Below are 24,544 nucleotides of genomic sequence, written 5' to 3' on the forward strand. Positions count from 1 at the left end.
TTAATAAAAATTTCCTTAATTCTTTTTCTATTGAAAATAAAAATTATTTAATTAAAAATAATTTTCTTTTTCAAATACAATGGCCGGCCACCTCAAGCCCCAAATCAAGGAAAGTTTTAATTAAAACAAGAATTAAAACTTCCTAATTTGTTTCCGGAAATTTATAAAAATTTCTCCAATAATTTAATCACTTCATGATTGGTTTATAAAAAGGAAATTTAATAAATTAAAATCTTTCTTTTAAACATGTGGATAAGAAGAAAATTATCTCTAAAAATTAAAATCTCTTTTAATCTACAAATAAGGAAAGATATCAAATCTTTTCTTAATCTTTTGTAGAAACTAATAAAAGAGAATTATTAATTTTTTAAACTTTCTTTTAAATCATGAAAATGGTTAAAAAGGAAAGTTTTTACCAAAATTAAAATCAACCTTTTAATCTACAAATAAGGAAAGAGATTTAGCTCTTCTCTTAATCTTTTGTAGAATCTTATAAAAGGAAAGATTTAAATTTTTAAACTCTCTTTTAAAACATGTTATCCACATAAGAAAAATTTTAAAAAATAAGAATCCTTTTTATTTTAATTTGGGCCGGCCACACCAAGCTTGAACCCAAGCTAGGGCCGGCCACCATGAAGCACCCATGAACCAAACTTTGGCCGGCCCTAGCTTGGTCTCCAAGCTAGCTTGGCCGGCCCCTTATGGGATGGGTAAGAAGGTGGGTATAGGTGGGTATAGTACTATATAATTAAGAGGCTACGATAGGGACCGAGAGGAGGAATTGGTTTTGGTCTCCCGATAAAATTAAGCATCCCGTGTTCGCTCCGAACACACAACTTAATTTTATCAATAATAATTCATTCCACTAGAGAACTATTATTGAACTACCGCACCAATCCCAAATTACATTTTGGGCTCATTCTTATTATGAGTGTGTCAGTCTCCCTGTGTTTAAGATAACAAATGTCCACTAATTAAGTAAGTTACTGACAACTCACTTAATTAATATCTAGCTCCAAGAGTAGTACCACTCAACCTTATTGTCATGTCGGATTAAGTCCACCTGCAGGGTTTAACATGACAATCCTTATGAGCTCCTCTTGGGGACATTCTCAACCTAGATTACTAGGACACAGTTTCCTTCTATAATCAACAACACACACTATAAGTGATATCATTTCCCAACCTATCGGGCTTATTGATTCATCGAACTAAATCTCACCCATTGATAAATTAAAGAAATAAATATCAAATATATGTGCTTGTTATTATATTAGGATTAAGAGCACACACTTCCATAATAACTGAGGTATTTGTTCCTTTATAAAGTCAGTATAAAAGAAATGACCTCTAATGGTCCTACTCAATACACTCTAAGTGTACTAGTGTAATTATATAGTTAAGATAAACTAATACCTAATTACACTACGACCTTCCAATGGTTTGTTCCTTTCCATCATGGTCGTGAGCTACTGTTTATAATTTATAAGGTACTGATAACATGAATATCTGTGTGTGACACCACACACCATGTTATCTACAATATAAATTAATTGAACAACTACATTTATCATAAATGTAGACATCTGACCAATGTGATTCTTATTTCTAGATAAATGTTTATACCAAAAGCTAGGCTTTTAGTATACACTCTAACAGGGTCTTCTTGGGAGGAACCGGATACTTTAAACTATCATGAACATAGTCGATCGGGAAATCTCTTAAAGTAACCCGGACACGCCTTCCTAGGAGGAACCGGAGACTTTAAACTATCATTAACAAAGTCATGCAGGATTGAGTACGTAATCAAAATATGATAGAGCATAGGACTCTATTCGGGAATACACACCCGACCAAAAACTCAAAGGTTGATGAAATTCTTCATATTAAACTGGTCAGGATTATATGCTCGACTAGAGGTTGATGAAATTCTTCACGCTAAATTGATCGGGATTACACGCCCGACCGAAAACTCAAAGGTTGATTCGTCTTATTAAATCGATCGGGATCATACACTCGACAAGAGGCTGATGAAATTCTTCATATTAAATCGATCGGGAGTACACGCCGGATTGAAAACTCAAAGGTTAATGAAATTCTTCATATTAAACTGGTCAGGATTATACGCTCGACCAGAGGTTGATGAAATTCTTCATGCTAAATCGATCGGGATTACACGCCCGATCGAAAACTTAAAGGTTGATTCGTCATATTAAATCGATCAGGATCATACACTCGACCAGAGGCTGATGAAAATTTTCATATTAAATTGATCGGGAGTACACGTGTAACAACCCGCCTCCTACTGACTAGGTTGCGAAGCCGATCGCTATGGTTATGCTGTGCTGGACTATTAATGCGGAATGAAAACTGCTCTAATTTGAACTTTTTACTGAACTAAGTGTTGTAAAGTTTAACTTAGTGTTCTGGGTGTACCTAGGAGTTGTACACATGCTAGGAAAGATAATCTATGCCTCTCTGATGTCCTACTAACTGTAATCAGGCATTTCAATTGACCCATGAATCGATTGGGCTGTCGGATCGATCCAGTGATCGATCCAGCTTGATACTGGCACGGAAACAAAACCCTTGATCGGTCGGCTGACCGACCCATGAGCTGAGATGCTTCTGTATGCGACTGGATCGGTCTACCGACCGATCCAGGAGCACACTGATCGGTCGGTTGGACCGATCAGTGAGCTTCGGTGCTCATTGTTCGCATATGGATCGGTCGGCTGACCGATCCTTAAACAGATGCCAACTCTCTGTTCGCGCACGGATCGGTCAGCTGACCGATCCAGCGACACAGCCTACAGTCTGATCGGTCTGTAGACCGATCAGAGTTCTGATTTCAGCCCTGAACTCTGATTTCAGCACTTGGGCGTGCCAAAATCTCACATATGAGTTATACACTACATGAGGAACATTCTAATGATATAAAACTAGTATTCTAACATAATTACTAACAACTTAAACCAATCTTCCATGAGTTAAACATTCTAACGTTTAAAAGTGCATAAACCACGAAAACTAAAACTAATGAACTGTAAAATGCTATAGTAGGTGCTAAATCCCTAGGGGATTTTTTTATTCCAGTTCCTGCCACACACACCATCCTTTGCATTGTCCTCCAGCTCCCTCTGCTAGTCCATCTTTCCTTTACCTTTATTTGCAGTATAAGGAAAAATAGTATCTGTAAGCTTAAAGCTTAGTAAGAAACCATCTACCTCACAAAACATGCAAGCGATGCAAATATGCTTTAGAAATCATGCTATTTGAAAACATGCATTGAACTCATTAAAGCATGACATACTGAAACATGGTATAAACACTGAAACATGGCATGCACCATAAACTAAGCATGTAATCATATCATAGCATTAACTAGAATAAACTATGCTGAAAATCGAACTGGAACTGAACTATAATTGAGCTAACTAGTGCTGTTCTGATGCTATAGTCACATATCTGAATAAACTTTGAAAGCTAATAGATATAAGTGAAAATACATAATCATGCTGTTTGGGCCCAGCCACCCCTAACTAGACCCGGGTTTGCAAGTCCCGAATTTAGTAGGGTTAACTAGGTTATCTAAACCTAGGGACGACTGTGGGAGTCCAACCCATGGATATCTGATCCAGTACAGTGCCACTGAAAATAAAATACTGAATAGTTAATACTATTTTGCTGAATCTAGGTTATCTGAACCTAGAACTAGGTTGTCTGAACCTAGAGGCGACTGTGGGAGCCCACCCATTTAGACATCTAGTCCCATATAAGCTGAAATAAAACTGATCATGCTAATTAACATGTTCTATGGCATTTAACTAAATGCCCATTGTATCATAAGGCTGTGCTAGGCAATTTGTCGAGCATTTGGCGCTCTCTAACTCTCCTCTCGATCAGGAAGACCACCTCTAGGCACCCAGCAGCGTCTAAACCCCTATCTACAGAGGATACACGTGCTCGGCCCATCTAGAGATGCTCACTAATCCCTAAATCTGTGAGAAGGGTTAAAATACACCCTATATGCTGACCAAATTCAATTAAACTAATTTAATGCATAAAATAAAACACGCGAGAGCTACTTATACCGCAGGTGAGGGGTTTCTTACCCTGTGTGGTAGATTTCTTACAAATCTAATCGCTAGAAATTCTAGTGGAGACGACCTCTCGACGATTCGTTCGCGTCCACGCGTTCTCCTCGCGGAGGGGAACGTCCTCGTATCGAAGATCTCGCCGGAAAGTGCTCCTAGAGCCCTTGGGGCTTGGCGTGCCGAGAGAGGAAGAAGAGGGAAGAGGCGGCGGTAAGGTCTCGGTGGTGAGGGTTGAGAAGTTGCCGAACCCAAAATAAACCAAAACCTACTTAAGTTCTTAATTTATATTAAGTGGATTATTGAACCCAACTCTAATATAAATATAATTGGTTCCTCTTTCTTTCAGCACGACCCTTCTGGGTTCACCGGTTACTAAGGCTAACTAAAAGTCATCGGACCCGAGAGGTTCCGGGTTCGATTCCCGCCTAAGCTATTTTGCGGTTCTAATTATTTTTGCTACTTCCGCTACTCGGAAAATTCCGAAAAAATATCTAAAAATTCCAGAAAACTCATAGAATAATCCTAATGCAAGTTTGAGAATTTTCGGGCGTTACAATCCCCCATACCTTATAAAAAGTTCGTCCTCGAACTTAAAACAATTCTGGGTACTTCCGTCTCATGCTGGCTTCTGTCTCCCAAGTTGCCTCCTCTGCTGTGTGACTGTGCCAAATGACTTTGACTAATGGTACTTCCTTGTTCCGCAATTTCTTAACTGCTCAGTCTATTATCTGAATAGGCCGACTATCGTAGCTGAGGTCTTCGCGGATCTGTACCGACTGGGGCTCAATCACCTGGGTGGCATCTGGGGTATGCTTCTTCAGCATAGAGACATGAAATACGTTGTGGACAGCTGACATTTCCTGGGGTAGCTCTAGCTCATATGCTACCTTGCCCACTCTTCTGCTGATAAGGTATGGTCCCACATATCTGGGACTAAGCTTGCCCTTCTTCCCAAAACGCATCACTCCCTTCATGGGAGCTACTCTGAGGAACACTGTGTCCCCGACTGAAAACTCTAAGGGTCTGCGCCGTGTATCAGCATAGCTTTTCTGGCGGCTCTGGGCTATCTCTATCCTCTGGCGGATCTGCTGTATAGCTGCTGTGGTATCTGCTACTAGATTTGTCTGAAGTTCTAGTTCTTTCTGTTCACCACTCTCATACCAGCAGACTGGAGATCTACACCTCCGCCCATAGAGAGCCTCGTAAGGTGCCATACCGATAGTGGCCTGATAGCTGTTGTTGTATGCAAACTCTGCTAAGCTCAGATATTTGCACCAACTTCCCTTGAAGTCTAGGGCACACGCTCGGAGCATATCTTCGAGTACCTGGTTTACTCGCTCCGTCTGACCATCTGTCTGAGGATGGAATGCTGTGCTGAACTTTAACTTAGTGCCCAACGCTGACTGTACACACTGTGCTGTCTCTGTCTGAAATAATGGTACGTGGGACTCCATGTAGTCTGACGATCTCCTGGAGATACAACTGGGCTAGCTTCTCCATAGAGTAGGATATCTTGATAGCTAAGAAGTGGGCTGATTTAGTCAACCTGTCGACTATTACCCAGATGACGTCAAAACCATTCGTGGTTCTGGGCAGTTCCACTATGAAATCCATAGAGATATCCTCCCACTTCCATTCTGGAATCTGTATAGGCTGCAGGACTCCTCCTGGTCGCTGATGTTCTGCCTTGACCCTCTAACAGGTGAGGCAGATGCTAACATATCTGGCGATGTCTCGCTTCATCCCGGGCCACCAAAAATGTTTCTTCAGGTCTTGGTACGTCTTAGTGAAACCTGGATGCATCGCATAGGGAGTCTTGTGAGCCTCATCTAAAATCTGTCTCCGTAGCTCCACCTGATCTGGAACACAGAGTCTGTCCCCAAAATACAACACCCCGCTATCGGACACACTGAATTCTCTATTTTCTGATTCTGCTAGCCCTTGCTTGATTTTCTGAATTTCAGCGTGCTGCTCCTGAGCTGACTGAATATCACCAAGCAAGGTTGACCCTAAGGTCATAGTAGAGAGCTGTCCAACGATGAGTTCAAGACCGAAATCTACGATCTCCTTCTGTAGGGGCGGTGACATGGCTGTAAGAGATAATAAGGTAGCACTGGATTTCCTGCTAAGTGCGTCTGCCACCTTATTGGCTTTCCCTGGATGGTAGAGGATGTCTATATCGTAGTCCTTGACCAGTTCTAGCCATCTGCGCTGTCGCATATTCAGATCCTTCTGAGTGAAGAAATACTTCAGACTCTGATGATCTGTATACACTCTGCACTGAGCTCCATATAAATAATGTCTCCAAATTTTGAGGGCCAACACTACTGCTGCAAGCTCAAGGTCATGAGTAGGGTAATTCTTCTCATAATCCTTGAGTTGTCTGGAGGCATAGGCGATCACCTTGCCGTTTTGCATCAGTACTGCTCCTAGTCCCAACTTAGAGGCATCACTATAGATGTTAAAGCTGCTGGTGTTGTCTGGTAGAGCCAAAATGGGAGCACTGGTCAATCTCCTTTTTAGCTCGCTGAAGCTGTTCTCACAGTCCTCTGTCCACTGAAACTTCCTGTTCTTTCTGGTAAGAGCTGTCAGTGGGGAGGCTATCCTGGAGAAGTCCTCTACAAACTTCCTGTAATATCCTGCTAATCCCAAAAAGCTCCTGATTTCGCTGGCGTTCTTAGGTCTCTTCCAATTACTTACTGTTTCTATCTTGCTGGGATCTACCATAATACCATCCTTTGAGATGATGTGACCCAGGAAGGACACCTGATCTAGCCAAAATTCACATTTCGTGAACTTGGCGTATAGCTAGTTCTGTTGAAGGGTCTGCAATACTAGTTTCAAGTGCTCTGAGTGTTCTTCCTGAGTTCCTGAGTAGATAAGAATGTCATCGATAAACACAATAACAAACTTATCTAAATACTCCCTGAATACTCTGTTCATGAGATCCATGAATGTAGCTGGAGCATTGGTCACGCCAAAGGGCATGACTACGAACTCGTAGTGTCCGTATCTGGTTCTGAATGCTGTCTTCGGTATGTCCCCTTCTTTGACCTTCACCTGATGATAACCTGATCTGAGGTCTATCTTAGAGAACACTGCTGCTCCCTTTAACTGATCGAACAGGTCATCGATTCTGGGAAGGGGATACCTGTTCTTGATCGTGACTTGGTTCAGTGATCTGTAGTCTATGCACAGTCGCATGCTTCCATCCTTCTTCTTCACGAACAATACAGGCGCTCCCCATGGTGAGTGACTCGGGCGTATGAAACCCTTGTCGAGCAGCTCCTGTAGTTGCTCCTGAAGTTCCTTCAGTTCTGCTGGAGCCATGCGATAAGGCGCTTTGGAGATAGGATTCGTACCAGGAATGAGCTCTATCTCAAAGTCAATCTCCCTGTCTGGTGCTAAGCCTGGTAACTCTTCAGGGAAGACTGCTGGGTAGTCACATACGACTCGAACCTCTGCTAGCTTTGGTTCTTGTCCTGGTTGGCGTTGACTACGTGTGCTAGGAATCCTGTACATCCTGAATTCAGTAGCTTCTGTGCTTTCATAGCTGAGAGAAACTTCTTGGCCTTTCTCTTTGGTTCCCCGCTGTATTCAAATTTCACTGCCGCTTCAGGTTGGAAGATAACTTTCTGTTTACGGCACTCTATGGTAGCACCATATCTGATCAGAAAGTCCATTCCAAAGATAACGTCATAGTCAGTCATCTCTAGCACTATCAGATCACAAAAGAGCTCTCTGTCTGCTATAATGATCGGCACTGCTCTGAGCCAGTGCGTGGATGCCATGATCTCTCCTGAAGGTAGTGTCGTCAAAAACTGACCACTGAGTACCTCTGAGGGTATTTCTAATTTTTCGGAGAACATCTTGGCTATATATGAATGGGTTGCCCCAGTATCAAATAGAACAGTTGCACTATACTGAAAAATGCTAATCTGACCTGTGACAACTGTCGAGGCATTGGCTACGTCCTCTCTGGTGAGTGAGTAGATCCTCGCATTCGCCATAGCTGGAGGGGCTTCTAATCTGCCCTGGCTGATAAGTGGACCTTCTAGAGCAGCCTGCATATGATATAACTGAGCTGGCTGGCCTGCATACTGAATCTGCTGTGGCTGAGGAAGACCGGTCTTGTTCGGGCACTGCTTGGCCATGTGCCCTTCTTGTCCACATTCAAAGCATCCTCGTGTGCCCTTGCGACAAACCCCTGGGTGGAATTTCCAACAAGTAGCACACTTTGGATAGCTGGGTCGCTTGCCAGATGGTCCTCCTTTTGGTTCACTCCCTGATTTGCGCTTGCTGTTGGAGTTCCCTTTCCAGTTAGAGCTGTGGTCTTGCTGTTTTTGAGTGTGAGAGTTTCCTTGGCCTTTGGACTCTGAGGAGACTTGCTTCTGCTGCTTTATGCTGTTCTGGTAATGCTCTGTGGTCAAGGCACTGCTCACTAACTCCTTTGTGGTTTGTGGCCTATGTACGCCACCAGTCACGTTCACTGCTATCTCTGGCCTCAGCATCTTGAGCATCAACCGGATTCGTTCCTTCTTTGAGCTGACTAACTCTGGGCATAGACAAGCCAACCTGTTGAATTTCTTCACGGCTTCCTCAACTAAAAGGTTGCCCTGACGAAACTCAGTGAACTCGTCGTATTGGCGGTTTGTAACCCGTATGTGAAAGAACTCCTCGAAGAATTCCTTCTCGAAGTCAGCCCATAACATCTGGTTCACTGGGCGCTTTGTTCTGATTCTTTCCCACCACATGCGTGCATCTCCTGTCAGGCAGAAGGAGGCACACTTCACCTTCTCGTGTTCTGGCCAGTCCAGAAGCTCCATCGTGCTCTCCAGTGTTTTGAACCAGGCTTGTGCATCCCATTGTTCACTAGTGCCTGAGAAGTTCTCTGGCTTGACTCGCTGCCACTGGATCAGATAGGCTTCCTTTCTTGGCTCAGCTGCTGGGACTGCTGGTGTTGGTGTTGGCGCTGTAGGCTGAGATGGTGGAACCTCTAAGACCACTGGAGTCGTCAGATTAGCCTTTAAGGTGGCTATTTCCTGTCGCTGTTCAGCTAGCTGCTGTTGTAACTGAGCCACCAACGCTGTAAGGTCTGGGGGAGGCACTGAACTGCCTGCCTCTTGCTGGGGCTCAGTAGCTAGTGCCATTCTAGCTGGGCGTCCTCGTGCCATTTCTAAAGACATAGAGAACATAACATAACTAAGGTAATTACAGTTATATAACTACTGATATCATGTTTGAAACTATCACATACTAACAAGCAGTAGGCATATAAACATGAACTGTAACTAGAAAGCAAAAACAATAAAGAGAGTAGAGATATTCTTACTTGGAAGCTGCAGGTACAATGCTGATGTGTGTGTAGGAAGTATGGAACACTGCTCTGATACCACTCAGTAACGACCCGCCTCCTACTGACTAGGCTGCGAAGCCGATCGCTACGGTTATACTGTGCTGGACTATTAATGCGGAATGAAAACTGCTCTAATTTGAACTTTTTATTGAACTAAGTGTTGTAAAGTTTAACTTAGTACTCTGGGTGTACCTAGCAGTTGTACACATGCTAGGAAAGATAATCTATGCCTCTTTGATGTCCTACTAACTGTAATCAGGCATTTCAATCGACCCATGAATCGATTGGGCTGTCGGATCGATCCAGTGATCGATCCAGCTTGATACTGGCACGGAAACAAAACCCTGGATCGGTCGGCTGACCGACCCATGAACTGAGATGCTTCTGTATGCGAATGGATCGGTCTATCGACCGATCCAGGAGCACACTGATCGGTCGGTAGGACCGATCAGTGGCTCACTGGTCGGTCGGCTGACCGATTAGTGAGCTTCGGTGCTCACTGTTCGCATATGGATCGGTCGGCTGACCGATCCTTAAACAGATGCCAACTCTCTGTTCGCGCACGGATCAGTCAGCTGACCGATCCAGCGGCACAACCTACACTCTGATCGGTCTGTAGACCGATCAGAGTTCTGATTTCAGCCCTGAACTCTGATTTCAGCACTTAGGCGTGCCAAAATCTCACATATGAGTTATACACTACATGAGGAACATTCTAATGATATAAAACTAGTATTCTAACATAATTACTAACAACTTAAACCAATCTTCCATGAGTTAAACATTCTAACGTTTAAAAGTGCATAAACCACGAAAACTAAAACTAATGAACTGTAAAATGCTATAGTAGGTGCTAAATCCCTAGGGGATCTTTTATTCCAGTTCCTGCCACACACACCATCCTTTGCATTGTCCTCCAGCTCCCTCTGCTAGTCCATCTTTCCTTTACCTTTATCTGCAGTATAAGGAAAAATAGTATCTGTAAGCTTAAAGCTTAGTAAGAAACCATCTACCTCACAAAACATGCAAGCGATGCAAATATGCTTTAGAAATCATGCTATTTGAAAACATGCATTGAACTCATTAAAGCATGGCATACTGAAACATGGTATAAACACTGAAACATGGCATGCACCATAAACTAAGCATGTAATCATATCATAGCATTAACTAGAATAAACTATGCTGAAAATCGAACTGGAACTGAACTATAATTGAGCTAACTAGTGCTGTTCTGATGCTATAGTCACATATCTGAATAAACTTTGAAAGCTAATAGATATAAGTGAAAATACATAATCATGCTGTTTGGGCCCGGCAACTGTACTTCCCTAACTAGACCCGGGTTTGCAAGTCCCGAATTTAGTAGGGTTAACTAGGTTATCTAAATCTAGGGACGACTGTGGGAGTCCAACCCATGGATATCTGATCCAGTACAGTGCCACTGAAAATAAAATACTGAATAGCTAATACTATTTTACTGAATCTAGGTTATCTGAACCTAGAACTAGGTTGTCTGAACCTAGAGGCAACTGTGGGAGCCCACCCATTTAGACATCTAGTCCCATATAAGCTGAAATAAAACTGATCATGCTAATTAACATGTTCTATGGCATTTAACTAAATGCCCATTGTATCATAAGGCTGTGCTAGGCATTTTGTCGAACATTTGACGCTCTCTAACTCTCCTCTCGATCAGGAAGACCACCTCTAGGCACCCAGCAGCGTCTAAACCCCTATCTACAGAGGATACACGTGCTCGGCCCATCTAGAGATGCTCACTAATCCCTAAATCTGTGAGAAGGGTTAAAATACACCCTATATGTTGACCAAATTCAATTAAACTAATTTAATGCATAAAAGAAAACACGCGAGAGCTACTTATACCGCAGGTGAGGGGTTTCTTACCCTGTGTGCTAGATTTCTTACAAATCTAATCGCTAGAAATTCCGGTGGAGACGACCTCTCGACGATTCATTCGCGTCCACGTGTTCTCCTCGCGGAGGGGAACGTCCTCGTATCGAAGATCTCGCCGGAAAGTGCTCCTAGAGCCCTTGGGGCTTGGCGTGCCGAGAGAGGAAGAAGAGGGAAGAGGCGGCGGTGAGGTCTCGGTGGTGAGGGTTGAGAAGTTGCCGAACCCAAAATAAACCAAAACCTACTTAAGTTCTTAATTTATATTAAGTGGATTATTGAACCCAACTCTAATATAAATATAATTGGTTCCTCTTTCTTTCAGCACGGCCCTACTGTGTTCACCGGTTACTGAGGCTAACTAAAAGTCATCGGACCCGAGAGGTTCCGGGTTCGATTCCCTCCTAAGCTATTTTGCGGTTCTAATTATTTTTGCTACTTCCGCTACTCGGAAAATTTCGGAAAAATATCTAAAAATTCCAGAAAACTCATAGAATAATCCTAATGCAAGTTTGAGAATTTTCGGGCGTTACAACATGCCCGATTGAAAACTCAAAGGTTGATGAAATTCATCATATTAAATCGGTCGGGATCATACACTCGACCAGAGGCTGATGAAATTCTTCATATTAAATCGATCGGGAGTACACACCCGACTGAAAACTCAAAGATTGATGAAATTTGTCATATTAAATCGGTCGGGATCATACACTCAACTAGAGGCTGATGAAATTCTTCATATTAAATGGATCGGGAGTACACGCCCAGCTAAAAACTCGAAGGTTGATGAAATTCTTTATATTAAATCGGTCGAGGTTATACGCTCGACCAGAGGTTGATGAAATTCTTCATATTAAATCGATCGGGATTACACGCCCGACCGAAAATTCAAAGGTTGATGAAATTCTTTGTATTAAATCGGTCGGGATCATATGCCCGACCAAAGGTTGATGAAATTCTTCATATTAAATTGTTCGGGATTATATGCCTGGTCTAGATTCAAAGTCATTTGGATTTCTTTACAAAGATCACTCGGTATTACAATCCTGACCAGGATTCAAAGTCCAGAGGGAATTCTTTATATATCATCCTTCAAAATTACATTCCCTATCAGAAGTTACAATCATATGAAGTTCTCTATTTAAAATCGCTCGGGATTGTACGCCCGACCAAGAATACATAAATCCTATGGATCTTTTCAGATAAAGTTACTAAAGATTACATATCCCTTGGAAGCATTGAGGTCTTTGAAATTCCTTATATACAGTCAAGCCTGAATAGAGATCAAAGGGTTTACGGAGAAGCCTTATTGGTCGGAGCTATATAATTAATTAAGATACCACAACAGGAGAAGCTTTTAAGCAAGACAGTATGTATTCTCAAGAAGCAGCAGCCAGATAATGAAGGTCGGAAAAACAGGTAAGTATGAATTTTTACAAATATTGCAAGTACTTAATTACAAGTCTTTTATTTACAAGTCTTTTTGAGTACATAATCATGCTTACTTAAAATCGCCTTTCAAGTCTTGGGGTAATTCATGGTTAAGTTTGCGACGATTTATGAACTGAAGGGGAGGTTTGCGAGGTAGATAACCACCTTCCCTCAATTGTTGAATAACTCCAGTCACGGAATGATTTAAAGTCCCTATGACCCGGCGGATATATTCATTAGTAAATACTGGGGACCTTAGACAAGCTAAGCGTCTGTCCTCCCATCGATCCTCCTCCTGCTCCTTATAACTTTGAAATTCGATTTGTAATGTGGCAGCTTGGGCTTTGAAACCATCTCTTTCCTATTTAAGCTGCTCTATCTCCTTCTGGAGTGAGGATATCTCGACATCCTGAGCCTTTCTTTGTTCTTGCTCTTGTAGAATAGCAAAATCTCTTGGAGCTGAATCTTGAGCCTGCTCAGAAAGAAAGACATTGTGAAGCCTCTCCACTTTCTCTAAGACAACGTTTTTATGAGAAATATCTGAGATGGCTTTGTCTTTTAAAGCAGATTCCACCTTGAGGCGGGAATTTTACTGATCCACTCGCAACTCTAGGGTTTTCCTTTCAAGCTCTTTGTTTTTCAATGACTGTCGCTCATGCTGCAGTTCCTTTTTCATAGCCTCTATTTGTTGAGCTTGTAAAGCTATCTTCTCTTTCAAACCATAGTACAAGAAATACCACCACGTTTCCATCACACTTTTTGTATACACAAGACTCATTCAGTTATTAAATAAATCCATAGATCTGGACTACTTTATTAAACCGGATGTTCCAAGACCTTAAAGTTTTACTTCAGTCCATAAACTGATTGAGCTTACATAAGATGTTCTTTGCTCTTTGCAATGAACCCTTCTGGTTGCTATATATGTATGTTTTTTCTTTAAGACTTTCATTAAGGAAAACTGTCTTGACATCCACTTGCTAAATCTCATAGATAAAAGAATCCAGATAGACTTAAGCATGGCTACCGGTAAAAAAGTTTCCTTTTTCAACAAGCCTTACTTTGAAAGTTTCTACATTCCTGTCTATACCTCTTTTCCTATTGTAGACTTATTTTCACCCAATGGCTTTTACATTATTTGGTGATTTTATAAGCTCCCAGACTCTATTAAAATACATATATTCTAATTCTGTATTCTTTGCAAAGATGCTGCATCTTTATCTTGAAGTGCTTCATCATATGTCCGGAGATTAGGTTCATGTCCACCAGGGATCGAGTCCAAAGACTCTCCCAAAACATGAATCTTTTAGGTTGCTTAACAACTCTCCCACTACGACGAGGCATTTTCCGCAATTGTGTATCATTTGTGATACGTGTTGCAGTTTCTTGTGATATTTCATCTTGTACAGTTGGTACTAGGTTAGACGTGTCCTTTAATTTCCTTAAGAACAATTTTTTACTAATGGGCTTGTGGTTCATAGTATAGTCCTTTTCTAAAATCGGGCATTGGTGCCAACAATGACCTTCCAATTTTAAGGACTACACACCTCTTTTCGTTTTTCTAGGATAACTCACAAACAAGTGAACTCATGTCCAACTTTTCAGTGTCTCTCACGTGCTAGACCACCCAAATCCGAATATGCTTTAAACTAGGCTTACACCCATTCTACAATTCTGTGGGAGTAGAGAGTTCTGACTTAGAAGGTACTATGTTCACTTCCGTTTCCAGCGTATATCCTTAAAATGAATTTGGTAATTTTTTGAATAACTCATCATCGATCTAATTATTCCATAAGAGCATTATACCTTCTTTCTACTACACCATTCTGTTGGGGTGTACCAGGTGCAGTTGGTTGGGATTGAATCCCTAACTTCTGATAAGTGACTCCTAAACTCTCCTAAGAGGTATTTGTTACTACGATTTCACCATAGTGTCTTGATACTTTTACTTTGACATTACTCCACATCAGCCTAGTATTCGCTGAACTAATCAAAGCACTTAGACTTGTGGTGCGTCAAGTAAATGTATCCTTATTTTGAATAGTCGTCTATAAAAGAGATGAAATATTCGAAAACAACCTCTTGCCTAGATAGTCAAAGGTCTACACAAATCAGAATGGACCAATTCTAACACATCTTCAGCTTTATACCCCTTATACTTAAAAGCTTCTTGGTTATTTTTCCTTCCAAGTAAGACACACAGTTTGGAAAGATTTCCACTACCAATGAACCCAAGAGTTCATTGGTTATTATTCTTTGAATCCTACTCAAGTTAATATAACCTAGCCTTAGACTACCAAAGATGTGATTGGTTCATTTCCGAAGGTTGCTTTCTCTTATTAAAGTTAGAATATGTGTTATTAATTTCCATTTATTGCATCGTGGGAGTTATTGGATTTATAAATTGTCAACCAACGTACCAGAACAAATATCTTTTCTATTTTCTCGATAACAACTTTATTATCAAAATAGATACAATATCTATTCTTTAATAGTTTAGAAATTGAAATCAAGTTCTTTCAAAACTTAGTACGTAAAGACAATTTCTGAAAATCCATATTTTATTCCTCTCAGAGGATAAATACCTCCCACTGCAACAGCTGCTACTTTTGCAGTAGTGCCCATGTAGACGGTGCTTTTCTTTTCATATAGCTGTCGGGTTTCTTGGAACCCTGCAATGAATTACAGACATGATTAGTGACATCAGTATCTATACTCTAGGTATTGGTAGATAACACCACTAAACATGTTTCAACAACTAATGAATTAAATACACCTATATTGTTCTCAGTTCTAAGAAGACAGTCTACCTTAATGTCCAAGTCCTATTTCCAATCATTATAATTGGGACTACTAAGTCTATTCTATAGTATAACAATTAGGGGATTACTAAACATCCTAAGAATCACAAAAATATTTGGTTAAGACCAACACCTTAAAATCCCCATGAATTTTGTATGTCACGATAGTGTGGACGTATACAAAATCAAAGAGGAGATTTTATCCATTAATTTTATTATCTCGTCAACCTAACTTTATGACGAATAAAATTAATAGTTGGTCTATCTTTGATCAAATATTTCGTTAAAACTTTTGAATTTAAAATAACATTGATTCCTCAAACAATATTATTTAAATTCACCAACACCTCAAACACCGGGAATTTTGCATGCCACGATAGTGTGGACGTATACAAATTCGAACATTTGTAAGAGGAGGGTTTTACCCATTAATTATCTTGTTAATAAATCTTTATGACAAATAAAATTACCTCAAACACCGTGAATTTTGTATGCCACGATAGTGTGGATGTATACAAAACCAAACATTTGTAAGAGGATTTTTTCCCATTAATTTTATTTTCTTGTCATCCTGACAAATAAAATTACCTCATACATCGTGAATTTTGTATGCCACGAAAGTGTGGTCATATACAAAAACTCGACATTTGTAAGAGGGGGTTTTAATTTTATTATCTTGTCAACTTATCTTTTTGACAAATTAATAGTTGGTTTTCCTTTGGTCACACAAATAATAGCAGTGACTCCGATGGGGAGGATACTATTAGACGTGCCTAAGTGTATACCATTACTTGACGCTAAGTCCATTAATAAGATTGTGCCCCTTCCGATGGGGAAGATCACATGCTCTTAATTAATTTCCTATAGTCATCCTAAATGGAAGTTTGATCTAGTGATTCGTAAACAAACTCATCTGATATGGAGGAAGGCACTGAGAGCCAACGCACAAGTTTGTTTGCATCACTTAAAAACCAGTAATGGAGACCGTGGAATTTACTAAAATAAATCCCTCTATCACTTAGTTATTTAAAGTGAGGAATTTTAAACTATCCTAGCATACATCACATGCATACACATACATCACAGTAAATAAAAGCAATAAATATGGAAATTTATTTTCCAACTATTATGGCCTTTTCCATCACTGTCTTCCATGTGCCCCAACCCTAGCTGCTGCCATCTTTAGCCACCGCCATCGAGTCGAGTCGTCGCATCCATCTTGCTTCTTATTCAGCTGCACCTCTGGTGCTCCAAAAGTACCACGCCTCGCAAGAATCCGATCCGCGACAAAAATAGAATTTTACATATATCGATCCTATATTCCACGAGGGAATGTACATGTAATCTAGATCGAAAATAAAATTCTAAAATCCTAGGGCTAATACAGCTCTTGATGTATTAGTTACATACAATCATGCACACACAAAATAATACCCTTGACATGTCTAAGGGTCCAATCACACACAACATCTATAAGCCATAATAGTTGGAGCCTGCAATCATAAAGTTAGCACATCCTACTATTATACTGCCTAAATTATGTATGACATGTGCATAACCTAATTTGAAAACCAAACACACAGAGGCAAACCCTAGCTCTGATACCAATTGTTGGTTAATCCTAGGAAAAGCATACCGGTTCTACTGTACAAAAAATTTGTACAAGTGTCGAACCTTTCCTTAAATAACCTATTGTGTTTTTAGAAGTTAAATTAGGAATCGCAGACGGAACTTAACATCACTGATTCCAAATTTAAGTTATCTATTCTTAATGGTTTAGATTTGAATCGCAAGCGAAACTTAACACTATTGATTCAAATCCACCTATGTTATTAATTCCATTAAATATTAATTTCCAAAATTGGCTTCCAGGACTGCATGGTGAGGCACATGGCCTTCTTGGATATGGGAGCAACCACCACCGCCTAGACAAAGCCTTTTAAGGAAAGCTAATATTTAATTTCCTTAAATAACTCTAGGTTAACCAAAAAGAACAATCGAATCACAAATTTGACAAAGGAAAAAAAACACAAACTCGAAAACGAATTCGAAAACTAGATCTAATGCCTCTTGTGTTTGGAATTCATACAAAATAAAAACAACTAGTATGATGCGGAAATTAATTACTAATTATACCTTCCTTTGTATGCTCCTCTTGATCTTCTACCGTATTCCTCTTCTTATCCCGGACGTTGTGTGGGCAACGATCTACCAAGATGAGAACCACCCAAGCCCTTCTTCTTCCTTCCTAGTTTCGGCCACCAAAAGCTCCTCCAAGGATGAAGAGGTTCGGCCACCACCAAGCTCCAAGGGATGCTAGAAATATCGCCTCCTTTTCTCTCCTTCTCCAAGCAAGATCCGGCCACCACAAGGACTCCAAGGAGGAGATGAGGTTCGGCCACAAGATGGAGAGAAGAGAAAAGAGAAGGGGATGATGGCCGGCCACACCAAGGAAAAGAGGGGAGGAAATAGAATAGAATCATTAGCCATGAAGGCACTTCTACCCCCTCTTTTATAATCCTTAGTCTTGGCAAATAAGGAAATTTAAATAAAAAACTTCTTTAATTCTTTTTCCATGAAAAGGAAAATTTATTTAATTAAAAATAATTTTCTCTTCTCACATTACATGGCCGGCCACATTAAAGCTATAAATAAGGAGAGTTTTAAATAATTAAAACTTCCTAATTTGTCTCCGGAAATTTATAAAAAATTTCTCCAATAATTTTTTCCATTCATGGTGGATTATAAAAAGGAAATTTTATAAATTAAAACTTTGTTTTAAACATGTGGATAAAAATAAAGTTATCTCTAAAAATTAAAATCTCTTTTAATCTACAAATAAGGAAAGATATCAAATCTTTTCTTAATCTTTTGTAGAAGCTTTTTAAAAGATATATTTAATTTTTAAACTCTCTTTTAAATCATAAACATAGTTAAAAAGGAAAGTTTTCTCAAAATTAAAATCTACCTTTCAATCTACAAATAATGAAAGATTTCAAATCTTTTCTTAATCTTTTGTAAAAAGTAATAAAAGGAAAGATTTAAATTTCAAACTCTCTTTTAAAACCATGATATCCACATAAGAAATAGTTTTAATAAAAATCCCTTTTTAATATGATGTGGCCGACCACCTAAACTTGGGCTCCAAGCAATTGGCCGACCACCTTAAGGCTCAACCTTTAGGCTTGGCCGACCCTAAGATGAGCTTCAAGATTGGCTTGGCCGGCCCCTATAGGTTGGGTAAGAAGGTGGGTATAGGTGGGTATAATTCTCTATATACAAGAGGCTACGATAGGGACCGAGAGGAGGAATTGGTTTTGGTCTCCCGATGAAATTAAGCTTCCCGTGTTCGCCCCGAACACCAAACTTAATTTCATCAATAATAATTCATTCCACTAAAGAATTATTATTGAACTACCGCACCAATCCCAAATTACATTTTGGGCTCCTTCTTATTATGAGTGTGTTAGTCTCCCTGTGTTTAAGATGTCAAATGACCACTAATTAAATGAGTTACTGACAACTCACTTAATTAATATCTTAGTCCAAGAGTAGTACCACTGTCACGCCCCCAAAGGAGTCCTTGTCAGACAAAAATCCGATAGCATCTCCCCTGTACCGGTGACAATATGAAGCATCACTACAAACAAATATACATCAGCGACAAACGGCTGGAATATTTACACAACCACGCAGTATATATCATCACCCTACTCGGCTGGAATAAAAGAGACAACAACCACGCAGTTATATAAATATTTAACAGCCCACTCGGCCATACAAAAAAACCAACACAGCGGAAAAACAATACAGGAAAGCCCACACAAACCAAATAAATACAATGCATGCCGGCATGACTTAAACACAAATACAACACCAAAACCTGAAGATAGCCACATGGCTAAACACAAATACAATGCCAGAAATAATAAAAAGATATACAAAAGAAAACAAGTACAGTCTTCGGATGTGACGTAGGACCCGGCAGACAGGATACTCCGAGGGACACTCCAACCATCTACCTGAAAACATAAGGATATACATGCGGTGGTGAGTATAGGTAACTCAGCGGGCAATAGACAAGATAGTGCATGGGTCTATGAATAAACATGAAGATCACAAGTATACAGTCTCAGTAGAGAAATAAAGAACATGATCATACTATCATAATCAATGCATCTGAACATACCTGACGTAATAACCAGACATACTCATAACTGACACACAAACTGCACAAACCACTACTGACATAATGATAAAAACATACCCAATCTGAAATCGACGCAAGGTACAAAGATCAGTAAATCCACTGGATCTGCAACAGACATACCGGTGACACCTGTGTAATATAAATACGACTGCATATACATGTAAAATAAATGACATGTATGCAACATGAATTGCAACAATCATATCTCAAACAAGTGCAACAACCACAATCACATGCAACTAGTATCTACTAGGCATGTATGCAAATATATATCCACCGATGCACCGCGCATCATATGCAAATGTGTATGCATGCTCCATGGTCACCCCCGCCACCTCTCAAGACACCACGACCCCTGTATGGCCGAGAGGCTTGGGTCTGTGACAAACCGTACAAGTCTCACGCACGTAACCGCTATAAAGCAACTGAGGCGACAGTATACTATGTAGTTATCTAACTACATAACTAAGGGTCCCTAACCACTCACAACTCAAGCCCCCTAACTACTATACCCTCAAGATCCACTACTCCAAAGTGGTCGAGGCTGACAGAGTAAAAACAATGAGAAGTTGAGTAAGCACGACAGGACATAGCTCCACTCCCAACTACCACTCTCCATCAGTGGTAGAGTGGGAAGCTATAAAAACTGACAACCCTCTCAACCACAAGGGAGACTAGTCGTCAGATGCAATGAATGATGAACATGATATATATATAATCATGATACAAACACCGTCATCATCCATGCAACCTCTAAACCACATAAGGACTCCACAACATGAATATAATCGTCATGATAAATCCACACATCCCACCAAACACATGTACACAACTACCCACATATGATCAACCAAAAATCTCTAATAATTCCACTGGACACATATACACAGAATAAAAGTACAATCAACATGTATCCTCCAATAATAAACACATCAGACACGTGTATAAACCATAAACATACAATCAACATAACTCCTCCAAAAGTACGTAACCAAACACGTATGTACATACAACATGCAAATGTAGGGTCAACATGATGACTCCTATAACACATACCATCCTACGTACAATCCCTTTCATATGCACAATCGGCATGATAATACAAACACCCAACAATCCCTACAAGACATACTCTACACGTGTAATCACAATAGAGTAGATATCAAGAGTGGAGACTGTATATGAATTAAATAGATCATCACAAGCTCAAGCAAAAGTAACAAGCAGGAAAAACAACAACCGAACACGATATAAGGTAAAGTAACCTAATCTGTCAAATAACAACCATGCACTAAGTTCAAAGAAAATCTACCTAGAGGCAAAGGAAGAAATACCCGCCTTAAAATGTAGATCGTGTCAAATACTCCAACGTCGAGACGCTCGTCCCGATCCCAAGTCACGCGATCACATAATATATTTAGCTAATTACACAGGTAGCAAATAGCTAAATAAAATTCCTCAATCTAATTAGGGAAAACCCTAATCGAAGTAACTTACCTAATTCCTTAATTCATTTCCTAGATCCAAACATAATCCACAATCTATTAAGCAATCCAAAACTCAATAATCCAAACTCATTATAAATCCACAACAACCTAATATCATCATCTACAACTAACAAAACCACCACATTTGATAATCCAACCAACAATCAATCCAATGATCCTAAGAATGATCACATAACAATCTACATCAATCAATCACCATCAACAACTAATTAACCAATTCATCATCGAAATGCAAACTAATCCCCAAAACACATAAATGAATCAAATCCACATAGTTCATCGACCTCGATCGATCCAACCACAGTAATTCATCCAATCATCATATCCACAAATTCCAACCCAATACAAACCCTAATCAATCCAACACATACCAATAACGATCATGTATCCATTTATATAAATCATTCACCAAATAAGCATTATAAATCAACTCCGAAACTTACCCAAATTCGGATGCACCGTTGTTGATCCAAAATCGATTCACACCCTTTCATTAACAAATCCAAAGTTTGTTGTGGAGAAAAATGGAGCTTCCCCACCCATCTGCAGCTGGTCTGGCACAAATAGAGGAGACAAGAAACCTACAGCATTTCGTCAAACACCTGTTAAGCACAAGAATGTTACTGCCCTAATCAACACTACCTAATTAAATTAGGATTTACAACCATGACTTACTCCAAACAAACTCACCCAAATTCACAGTGAGCACTGGTGGAATCGCTGTTGAAACTAGGGATGGTGCTATAAGGATTGATCCAATAATTTGTTTATGCCGGAGATCCATTGCTGTGGTAGGGATCTGCAGTCCAAGAAATGTTGATCTAGTGATACACTATGGTGGTAATCGGACAAGGACAGAGCGTAGACAGGGTAAGGAGGCAACCATACCTTCCTGTGGCAAATCCTCCTCGTCAAGCCAAGGAATAACAGGGACTAGGTATTACGGCGATCAAAGGCCCAGCTCGTGAGTGAGGAGAAGAAAGATCAAATCTAGGGTTGGTTTCCCCCTCTTGACCGAGAGCCACCCATGATGCCTTAGGCGCTAGGCAGATACCGATCGTGTGCAAGAACCGCCAAGGAAACGACCTCTCTGTAACGCCCGAAAATCCTCAAAACTATATTAGAAATATTCTATAATTATTCTAGAATTTTTAGATATTTTTCCAGAATTTTTAGGATAGCGGAAGTAGCAAAAATAAATAGAAAACGAAAATAGCCTACGCGGGAATTGAACCCGAGACCTAGCGAACCCTATGACTTATAGATAGCTTTAGTAAACCAAGTGAACCCAGCAGGGCCGTGCTGAAAGAAAAGGGAGGCAATTAAATTTATATTAGAGTTGGGTGAAATTACCCACTTAATATAAATAGAAAAATTAAGTGAGGTTTGGTTTATTTTGTTTGGTTCGACAATTTCTCCTCCACTCCAACCCTCACCGCCGACGCCCCTTCTCCCTCCTCTTTCTCTCTCGGCGCACCAAGCCTAGGGCCCTAGGAGCACCTCTCGGCAACACCAAGTGCACGAGGACGCTCCCCTCCGCGAGAGGAACGCATAGACGCGAGAAGATCGTCGAAAGGATCGTCTCCTCCGGAGACCTAGCGATTTGAATCGTAAGAAATTACGAACAGGAGGTAAGAAACCCCTCACCTGTAGTATAAGTAGCTTCGTGTGAATTCCATGTATTAGTTTAGTAATATGTAGACTACCGACACAACGGATGCGAATTAGCGCATACCAAGTGTTCGTTTTAGTTGTTTGGCACAGAAAAATGCCACTTAGGCATTTTAGTAGCTTAGATAAATGCAGTAGCAGCATTTTATAGTTTATTTAGTCTTGCTCCAGCTTTTACAGGACTAGATGTCCAATGGGTAGGCTCACACAGTTGCCTCTAGGTTTAGATAACCTAGTTCTAGGTTTAGACAACCTAGTAAAAGCAAGACAAGAATTTATTAGTTCACGTTCAGTATTTTACTTTCAGTGGCACTGTACTGGATTAGATATCCATTGGGTTGGGCTCCCACAGTCGTCCCTAGGTTTAGCTAACCTAGTAAACCCTACTAGATTCGGAATTTGCAACCCCGGGTCTAGTTAGGGATGCCCGCACAGCAAGTACAGTAGTAGGGCTCAAACAGCAGCATGATTACTATTTTCACTTATTATGATAATAGCTTTCAAACTCTTAATCTAGTTATGTGAATATAGTGTTAGCTCAGTTTTAGTTTCAGTTTCAGTTTAGTTCTCCTAGTTGATACCATGAGATAGCTCCATGCTTAGATTTTATTATGCATGCCATGTTTCGGTATTTATACCATGTTTCAGTAATTATGCCATGTTTAGCATATTCAGTTTGTATTTCAAATAGCATGTTTTAAAAGCATATTGCATCGAATGCATGTTTTAGTGCGGTAAATGGTTTCTTACTAAGCTTTAAGCTTACAGATACTTTTTCCTTATACTACAGATAAAGGTAAAGGGAAAATGGACTAGCAGAGGAAGCTGAGGGTTAATGCAGTGATGGTGTGTGTGGCAGGAACCTGGAATGAAAATCCTTAGGGAGTTAGCAAATTAAGAACTTAGTTTTCTTTTCTTCAGTACCTTTATGCACTTTTAGACCTTAGAATGTTAACCCATGGAAGATTTGTTTAAAATTGTTAGCAATTTTGTCAGAATGTTAGTTAATGGATGTTAGAACTTATTTCAAACGGTTTAGAATTCTTATATGAGATTTTGGCACGAACTAGTGCTGAAATCAGAGGTCCAGTGCAAAAATCAGAAACCCAGATCGATCAGAATTGGGGTTGTGCCACTGGATCGGTCAGCTGACCGGTCCAGTCGCGAACAGAGAGTTAGCAGAGGGTACAGAAGCTCAATGATCGGTCAGCCGACCGATCAGTGAGCAACTGGATCGGTCTACCGACCGATCAGTGTACTCCTGGATCGGTCGGTAGACCGATCCAGCCGCATACAGAAGCCATATAGCCACTGGATCGGTCAGCCGACCGATCCAGAGCTTTTCTCCGTGCCAGTATCAAGTGGGATCGATCACTGGATCGATCCGACAGCCCAATCAATTCATGGATCGATTGAAATGCCTGATTACAGCTAGCAGGACATCCGAGAGGCATAGATTATCTTCCCCAGCATGTGTACAACTCCTAGGTACACCTAGAATATTAAGTTCAGATTTTACAGTAATCAGTTTAGTAAAATTTTAATCAATTCAGATTTCC

The sequence above is a fragment of the Zingiber officinale genome, chromosome 8A (genome assembly GCF_018446385.1).
Source record: "Zingiber officinale cultivar Zhangliang chromosome 8A, Zo_v1.1, whole genome shotgun sequence".
In the NCBI taxonomy this organism is placed as follows: domain Eukaryota; kingdom Viridiplantae; phylum Streptophyta; class Magnoliopsida; order Zingiberales; family Zingiberaceae; genus Zingiber; species Zingiber officinale.